We start from the raw sequence: 10,376 nt of genomic DNA, 5'->3' as shown, positions 1-10,376 counted from the left end.
TATTATTTCAGTCAAAATTGATTATTCAAATATGTTTTATTAATGTTATATTAATATAACGTAGGCAAAACAAGAATAGGCTGCTTTAAATTCCATTCAAGGTTTTGAGTAGCCTCATATTGAACATAACACTTTGTTTAAACGTCAATGAAAGGAAGGAAATAAACGCACCTTTTGCTATCCCTGTTAATATCCGAAAGGGAAACCTATAAATACTAGTCATATAGTGTTCCCTACTATCATAGTTGTACAGTTGTCCTTTTTACTATAAACTCTAAGACATGTTCTGTGATTTCTGAAAAATAGTTTCCTCGTTTAGCAAATGATCTTCTAATTCTTGAAAATCTAATTAAAAGGAGGTAGGCGCAACATAATATCCTTTAACAAATAATACTAAGTAGAGAATGTGAAATAGGGTTGTTTGCGGTAGGACAAGCCAGAAGAAGTCTTCAAATTCGGTTCTGTGTATGTATTCATCACATCGTTAAAACGGGATATGGAAAAGAGAGTCCCTAAAATACAAATAATAAAAACCTTTTACAAATAATTATATTCGAGCACGCCTTGAATAATTGCACGAAATAGTCGCAGATTCAAATTATATACACAACATCTACATGAAGTTGTAGCATTCACAAAATATCATCCTGGCATGTTAAACACCAGTAAGTATGAAAAATACTATTTAATTACATTTACAATTAACTGACTGTCTTTTGTCTATCATTAAAGTAAAATGGTCATGACGACATCTTATGAACAAAGAAGTTATAGTGAAATTAACGAAGGAAAAATGTATATTAGAAACATCAATTAAATGAATTTTGCATAAATCTGCTTACCCTTCATGTGGTGCTGAGGACATAGAGAAATCAGTAAATATGATCCTGCCGTTCTGAACAAAATATTCCTGATCGAAGAAATGGAGAATATATCTGACACCTTCAAAATATAGAGCTAGAGTGAAGTATAGATAGACAGAGAGAATAAAGCGGGAAAAAGAAAGGGAATGCCTTGCGCATGTCTAAGGTCAATGTCCAGTCGTCAATGGTCAGTTACAGACAATACAGTCCCGCATATTTCATAATCCGGGCATACTGTGGACATGCTGCGTTACAACTATATTGAAAACGAAAGTACAAAAGGAAGGTTCGAAAACCGGTCGAGGAACGAATTTTCCGGAATCCGAACAAATATGAAGATAAGTAAACAAATAATTTATTGATGCACACTAACACATTACATTTAAATATGACAGATATTTAGCAGGGTGCTACATAGAGACATTGACAGGAAAACAGTTGTTTAGGATACAATTGCCAATTAAGTGACCTTGATTTTCCCACATTTGTATTAACATAACTTAGAGATCCTACATTTGTAAAAGCGTAACGTTTTGACATACGTCACCTAAAATGTACATTCTTTCATATAATTATTATTTTAATATGTTGCTATACTTGTATTCAATTTTCCTGGAATATCAATTATGTTTGGTTAAACCAAGAAATATTCAAGATATTGAATTATACTTTGCTTTGTTTTTTGCCTATTTTTTCCATTAATATTTCCTCTTATAATCATCAAGCAGAAAATTGTTTATAAAAGTGTTATTATTTAAAAAAAAACACCCAGCTGTAGGCTTTACAATCGGGAACATGTCGATATCCACCTCCCACTTTAACCCGAGTCAAATGATTTTTTTTTTCAAATATAGGTAACATTTCGGTGAGGGGACATTAAATGAAAAAAAGAAATACCACCTCCATTTTCCAACGCGTTTACGGTACTTAACGATAAACCTGATAATTAAGCATTCAAATAATGTCCTCAATCACGTTACTGTCATTCATGGTGGTGCGGATGATACCATACTTGAATGTTTTTTGTTTAAAATATAGCATATAATTATGTAAGTCTGAACAAAAGGTATCATTTCGCAAAAATAAATGCATATCGGGGAGGGGACGTAAAAAGGCCGAATATTCTCTAACAAACCTGATAATTTAGCATTCAAATTGTGTCCTCATTCATGTTACTATCATTTAAGGTGGTAAGGTGGTGCAGTGAATAACGCACTAAGTTGGCCAGTGTTTAATTCCCCGATCGAACGTGGAAATGTGTAGGGAAAGTTGACCTTGGGTACTCCCATCCCTAACCCATTCCAGGTTTGCTCCCTTCACTACTTCCCGTATCTACTTTAACTGACAAGTAATGATGAAAACAAGCGTTCTCAATAATTAACTCGCTGTTTCTCATTATAGGGTAGAACGATGACGCTAAACCAGACCTGTAAGATCTTGCCAGAGTATCCATCACTATCAACTTTCTTGAACGCTATTACATGGAGAACACTCAAACAACAACTAACATCAAATCAGTTGATTTCGCCATTTTAGGGATATGATATGGGGAAACCATCTTAGAACCAAGATACCAAATGATTCAACTAATTTCAAACTCGTGTACACTTACCAGACGTTCGCTCTACTTTGTCACCCTTATTCGTAGACGATGCAGTTTTGAAGCAACGTCTCATATCGTTTATTCCGGGAACAATCATTGAGCATTTACCCATACGGAGGAAAATGTGAGAGTAAGGAAAATAATGTCCTCGCATGATCGGGCTAGGAGTTACAATGGAGGCGATTGCAGCAAACTAAAATGTAATAGATAAAATTCTTTCACAGACGATAAACGAGAAATGTTTTCTGATAACATTTTCGAATAATTAAGCATTATTTTAATACATCTGTGTGATCCAAGGTGGTGTGTAAAGGAGATTCTAGGTTAGCATCACAACAACATTATATACCATTAACTGATTAACATTAATTAGTACAGTGCTGATTCTTCATTGAATTATGACTAGTCATTTCTGATATTCAAGTATGATAGAATGACAGTACCTGTATATTTATTTGAATTTAACCTTCAAACTATATTGTATAACGAGGAATATCCGCTACATTTGAAAGTTCTTATAATTTTGCTCTTCATCAGATGTAGCCAGTACATACGAGCACTACCCATAGTAAGTACATATAAAGGCGAAATTAACACTGGGCGCTTGCGGATTTTGACGACATAAACACAAAATTGAAATAATTTGCTGACAGATATCATTGTAGTTCTGACAATTTCTGCATTAGGTAATAAATGTTGATGCTATTGTTTTATCGTCGGTAAATGATTACACCTTGGGTTAATGACCATTTCAACCTGAATTGATTGACGACGAGTACTATCACATTTTTCTGCGAAGAGTTGTGCCCCTTGTATCAGCAGCTGCCTACAAAATATTTCATATCATTATTGTCAGCTGTTTTGACTTCATCAACAATCTTTGAAAAGGATATAAGCTTCAGTTGTAGAGACACAACATACTCCAACGACAAATAACGCACAACTAACTATTCGCCTTAAATTTATTTAGAAAAAAGAAAGTTTGAAGTTATGTATTAATGTGTTGAACGGTTTATTGGTCGATTGCTAACGCTATAATACCAATATCAGAAAAGGGGCTTAAAAGTTAAGAGAGTTTTCTACATGTAAGAAAAGTGTTATTTGCCTTTCCGGAAATACATCTTTTTTAATGGTTTTGTCTGGGGCGCAGGAAGGGGTCTCTTTGGATATATCCACCGGTAGACTGTAAAGCGTTTTTAGAGTTTCTTATATTAGCTAGATAGGGCGCTATATCAAATATTGTATATTTATGTATTTGTATATGAATGTTTTGAGAGTTGGTTGATATATGTAATTTTGTGAACCATAAGGCCAATGCTGTTGTATTTCAGTACGCATACAATGACGGTGAGGCTGAAAAATACAAAACAGGGGAGACAGTTAATATTGTTGGTAGTTGTTTATATAGGTTGTTTTATAACTTTTAATCACATGGCCAATGGCGCGACAGGCTGATACTGTTAGATAATACAGTTAGTTAAGTATAACCACTAAAACTGACCATGTCCTGTGACCCCATGTATTGTTAATGTTTCAGTATGATATTGTGTTGAGCTTGACAGTATGTTAGAACCATTGATCTAATGAAAACTTAGGCTGGTGAAAACTTGTACTCAATTACTCATTAACTTTTATTATCGTAATATTTCACAGTTCTGATTAATGACATACAACTTAAAGATCGTATAATGTTATTTAATAATGTATGATTATGATTAATATGACTGATTATTAAGCCTGTAATTATTACATCATTATTTTTGTTGTGGTTGAACATTTGCAGTGACGACTTCATTATTGTGTGGTGCAGATTGGTTAATCTTTGTTACATATTCTCGTGATAGTAATTGCAGAACTGACACGTGTATTAAGAACTTATTATAGGAATAACAACTCAAACAGCGTAGTTAATTTCTACTCCTTTGCTATTTTGTGTGTAATTTAAATGAATGGTCCGTAATATTATCAATGGAAAGCGAGTGTGTGCGTTTAAGATTTGTCAGTGGACATATCTTACTACAATTATATTATTATATTAGTATGTAACATTTTTGCTTCCACTTGCATGTTTGTACCACATATGACCGGCTGGACTTCCCTGCTGGGTGTCTTCGGCAGTATGTTTAAGTGAGGTAGCACTATAAAGTCGGCATCAGTTCCGCGCTATCACAAGGAGGCAAATACGAGCAAATCGCAGCCTCCCAAAACATACAAGCATAAACTACACGCATGCATCTTGCACACATGGGAGGCCGTCCTTAAATGACCATATGTGTTGATAGGACGTTAAACAATAATAAACAACACCAAACCAAACCAATCAGTGTTAGTTAGAGTGTGCAAGTTACTACTGTAAATTAGTTCTAAACTGTATAAATGTTACAGAATAGCAAAGATAGTCAATTGATCCATAACGACTTAAAAATAGTCTTTATCTTTCTTGATTAGGTATAATAAAATATTTTAATGTAGTTTTCTTTTAACAATTAACATTTCATTTTCTCTCGCACCCATGCTGCAATTGTTATGGTACAATTTTGTTTTGTCGGGCGGGATGTTGTTTATATGGAATGTGATTGGTGAGAGAGACAATGATGCAATAAATAGTCAAAGGGAGATAAGTTTGTAACTGTTTTTATGAACCCTTCTAAAGGAGGTGAGTTCACGCTCTTCTGTAATAAACGTTGAAAAAGACAGACGCTTTTGTTGATTCCTCACACATTTTCACTCAGCCAGGCGAGTTAAGACATAACATCAGAGCCAAACCATTATATAATTCAGCAGGAATCTCTCTTAACAATTCTTGTCGCTCTAAAGGCAAAACTACTACATAATCATCTGTAGATTTTAGTATTCTCCCCATAATATCGTTTTGGCAAAATATGTAGCATGACTTGGCCAGGATAGAGAAATACTATAACAATGCAAAATGTCTGATTGCATTTAAATAATTGTTATGACAAAACCGTTTGGCCTCATCACTATCACCAGGGATGCATCATCTTCAACTATTTCAGAAAAAAATAATATTACCCGACCAGGTTTCCAGGCTTGTAGCATTCCTAGAAAGAGTAAATAGGTAGGTAGTTAGATCGATAGTTTTAACAAACATAAACCTGCGCACAAAGAAACAGCACGTGCTGCACGTATGCATGCTTGAATACATATAAGCAATTACGATCAACGTTTAGGAGTACAATATTAACTTCCGATTATTTAAGAATACGTATAACCGCATTGTCACAGAGAATGCTAATCTGTGTACCGGTTTTATCAATAATTTATTAAGGAAATGATTGATGTCCACAGGTTATCTGTTATACCAAGTTTTATGACAAACCAATATATCTACTGCTACATAACACGCGTACATTATATTATGTACCAGCATATTTGGAATAAGGCTTTGTATTTACTTCACTTTGTGGCCGCACCAGACATGGTCCATACCTCGCATAGGCCCTTTTTGTAAGATCTCTCTTAGATTTGACAAATATCCTATTTAACACAGTTCTGGAACACGACATCAAAACAACTTGTAAACAGAGTATATAGAGTTACAAACCCATAAATGTAAAGCATACCAAATGATGGGGCCATCCCTGGTCTCTCTCCAGAGGCTCACATTCTCGAACCACGAATCCCGTCTCTCAACTCCTAACTCCCGACTCTGGACTACTTCTCTCGTTTCATTCTATCTGTCATCCATGACTGACTTGGTCGCCACTAGATAGATACATGTAGCCCTATAGCACTATCTTCAATTCTACAGTCCCCCGTCAATCAATGCACGGTGTTACCTCAATCGTGGGATTTTACCTCAAATGCTACTTTGATCAAATGGCTACTCTCTATTGATAATCTCTATCTCACACGTTTTAAGATGGTTCCATTCCTTATTATTAATAACCTTATTTATAGCCAATTTTGTTACACTACCTCCGCTACGTGATCCCATATCTCTGCCATTTCAGGCTCCATCTCCTGTTATTTTTCACATTATCTGCGAACAATTTGTGTATCCATCTTCGAGGAATTAATGTATTGAAGCAAAGCTTAACAACGGACGGGCGGACGGACGGACAGACAAACAGACAGATGAACGGAAGCTTGGCATTGTCAATCTGAAAACTATTACCTAAATGAAAGGTGAGAGTTAATTTCATTTGATTTTAGATATGATATATGTATGCTTCAAAACACACAAGTCAGCTTATACTGTTTATGTTACAAATCTTTCTTCCCAGTTTTAAAATATATATTGTGGACACTCAAATTGATCAGTTTTCACATCAAAGGGTATTTTTAAAACAGTTGTGCGGTATTAATTTGAGATTTGTGTCCACTGAAAAAAATATGCACCACTACAGGGCGTTCCAGTCACACACGAAAACGAACAACTGCAAGTAGATGAAGGTTAGTTGTTTTAATAAAGTACAGATTGGCTGTAGCTACATGTAACTGAAAATAAGTTAAGTAGATTCATACTATAATGCAGCTTTGTAGAAGCGACAACTGATTGAACAAAAGTTTGAAATGCTAATCTGAAATGACAACACCAAATCCATGCAAGGTACTACTTAATTAATGGTCAAACAGTTCAGTAGTGACGTGATTATCCTGGATTTCTAAGAATGCTTATTTTGTCCAATTATGTTTTAGGATCGAGACGGTATGCAAATACCTGAAGTAATACAAGGACTTGAACATGTCGGAAATGATGTTGTATAAAGTTGAATCATGAAAACAGTCAAGCATAGGCAGTGCATCTTTTTTACATACAACGGGCTTCAGATGTATCTTCAGTCAAATGGCCAATCAAATACAGAAAATGCACTTCAAACGTATGGTCTGATATTGTTCTATTACAAGGCTGACGTGTCTTTGGTTAAATTGCGGTCAGACGTAAGGATGGCGTGGCTTTATTATAAAATCGCACAATCGAGTGTTGACCGTTCACGGAACACTCGGGGTGAACGATTACCAATGGCGTTCTTCATGGTTTTCATCGACGTTTGAAAAAGATTCCGAAAAGTGAGATAAACGTATCACAGTGTTTTTGCGTATCGACGTTACAGTAGACGTCTACTTCTTGAACACCAAACGTATGTGCCTTACACAGATGACAGTACCAGGAGCAACACATAAAGAAGTGCTATGACCGACAACCAAAGTTTTCTGTTTGCATTCAGTATACTTTTCATATCCATATGTAATTTGCTACCAGAAATGTTACATACGTTTTGGTGATATTCCTCTTGCCGATATGTAAAGTGGACTGAACGGCATGGGGCATGACACACCATTCATTGTACATGTATCCCACAGTATTTCCTAGGAGCATAACGATCAACATCATATTGTTCATCAGTACATTTTCATTTATCTGTCAATGTCAATAATTTAAGTAAAATGTTATTTCATATCATCATTTTATCTGTTGTTCTTCTTTTATAGATCTTATTTGTTTAATAGCGTTTGTTATGTAATCAACAATTGAAAAAAAGTTATGATTGAGAGAACAAAATATTAACTTCGTACAAAGCAACTGTCTATAGTATTTTCTGTAGCTGGTAAAATATACGCTTTAGAATTAGAAAATATACATCATCACATTATCATCTCAATGTTCTGTTGACGAGGTCAGCACTAAGTAGGTACTCGAGTTAGAGAGTTTAATTCAGTTATCCGGTAACTAACAAGGAAGTATTTGAAGAGTGCTTACCATCCCGCTGTTTGTCTAGGGCGTTTGTGTCGTATTAGATGAAATGTGAGTAGGCAGGTTTTACAACTAAGATGTGATATTTGGTTTTATACTTCAGTCAGGTTATTGAATTAGAGATATCCAGACACATATGCGCATTACTTATCAACAGACTTGCGTTGAAGTGATAATGTAAAGTCGGGTTATATCTTGTTATTTCGGTCACTAAACGTTTGCTCATTTTTTTTAGACCCAAGAAAATTACCACATCCAGTTCTACTCTTTATTTCAACTACATTTCAATGACTATGTGCACCGTTCGCTAACCTCACAATGAGTATTTGATGTTGCGATCATAATACCTTATTGGGACTGATATATCATCCTTCATTTTATTTACTGGTTATATCTGTTTTCTGACATCATTTTAAGGAAATATACGATAACTATAGCCAATATACATTATCAATGTTTTCGATATATTATAAACGACAAGGACAGTTTATGTTCACCAATTTGCATGTGCTGATAGAGGCTGAGCAACTATTACTGTGTGACATAATATGCATTGACACCAAATTCCTATTCCCTAGTGTTGAAGGATGCCCAAACTCTTCATAAAAACAGATACTTTATTTTGACCATTTGTTTGACATTAAAATCACAATACTACCAACAGTATATTTCACTATAACAAACAGTAGTAGGTTAACACAAACTTTGTTTTGATTTCTAAAAATCATTTAAATGTCACAAAGAATTAAATGGAGAAAATATATCAGGTCTTAATCATAGCCAACAAACTACATAGAAAAAAACTGCAAAAAGGAGACACCACAATAACAAAAGGAAATCTTTCTCCATCATGATTAATAAAACAAGTTTCCCATTGTTTTGATTTTTAAAATGACATAATATTTCTTTACCGTGGAACTTTTCTTATATCATTTTGTAATGACTAGGAGATACTTACTATTAGTTTCCCCAATACGGATATGTACTGGTATAGATTTCCACCTGCCATATCTAGCATCAGCTCTCTCATATCATAAACATCTTCGACACCCTACACTTATTGTAAATGCTATCAGGATCAACGTCGGCAGGTTCTTGTTTGTGCATATACCGAACCATGCAGAGGACTGGAGTGTATGGTTATAAGGTTCTGATTTGATTCAATCACGCCAACCGCCAAGACCAGAGCTGTACATAACATACACATATACACCAAAAGACATTGGGCTATTTAGTATTTCAGCAGTTTATTATTCATTTGTATTGATTATGTATTAAGACAAAGGAAAAGTCATCATATATTACCTGTTACATGCTAGGTGGATTACCATCGAAACTGTTTGAAGTTATAATTTTGACCTATTTAAGGTAATGTGAAAGAGTCAAACATTACCAACAATAAAAACAAGGTATTCCTTGTTTGTTCATGTATAATGGAGAGGACGCCACTGCTTAATTTTCTTTGGAAATATTATTAGGGAAAATGTCAACATTTGCGATACGGTAGTGATCAAATAAGGTTGTTTGTATTGGTTTAAAACATTGTTCTCGTGTTTTTAAGAAGTATAGGGCCATACATGTATTTCTAACCAGTAGTGTGTTTTGATGAAGGAATTCGGAATTCGTTAAAATGATTGACTTTCATCTATTTTTACGATCACATATGTTATTTGTTTTTAACGATTTCAACGAACGTGCTCTGAATACCCAGGCCTACAGTGAGGATATTTAGCTATAAGCATGCTCGGATGAAGGATAACCAAGTTAATTCAAATTAATTTAGCCTATATATGTTGTTTTTTTTAACCTCTTCTCCTGAATAACCATATGTCCTACGTTAATGCAATCGGGTCAGTACAGTACTATGGTGGCGTAAATGGGTTCGAAGTTTGTTAAACTGTACGACATTGACTGACATTCAAGTTCACATGATTCAAAATCAGTTACTCGTTTAAACATCACATAAATATAACGTAGCTACTAGCCAGTTGAAATATATCCATGCATGATTTATTTGATTTATAGATACTTGAAGGGTAGCACTACGATATATAAAACCACGGTTATTACATGAACAGTTTTACTTGGGTCTTTTGACACAAACATTTGTTTGGTAATATAACAAAAAGAATAAAATGAAGACACGTTAAAAATTGATAAATCTAAATACCTAATTGTCAAAACCGATACA

This window comes from Mizuhopecten yessoensis, unplaced genomic scaffold, assembly GCF_002113885.1.
Source record: "Mizuhopecten yessoensis strain PY_sf001 unplaced genomic scaffold, ASM211388v2 scaffold7497, whole genome shotgun sequence".
Taxonomy (NCBI): Eukaryota; Metazoa; Mollusca; class Bivalvia; order Pectinida; family Pectinidae; genus Mizuhopecten; species Mizuhopecten yessoensis.
This window is presented reverse-complemented; position numbering follows the sequence as displayed.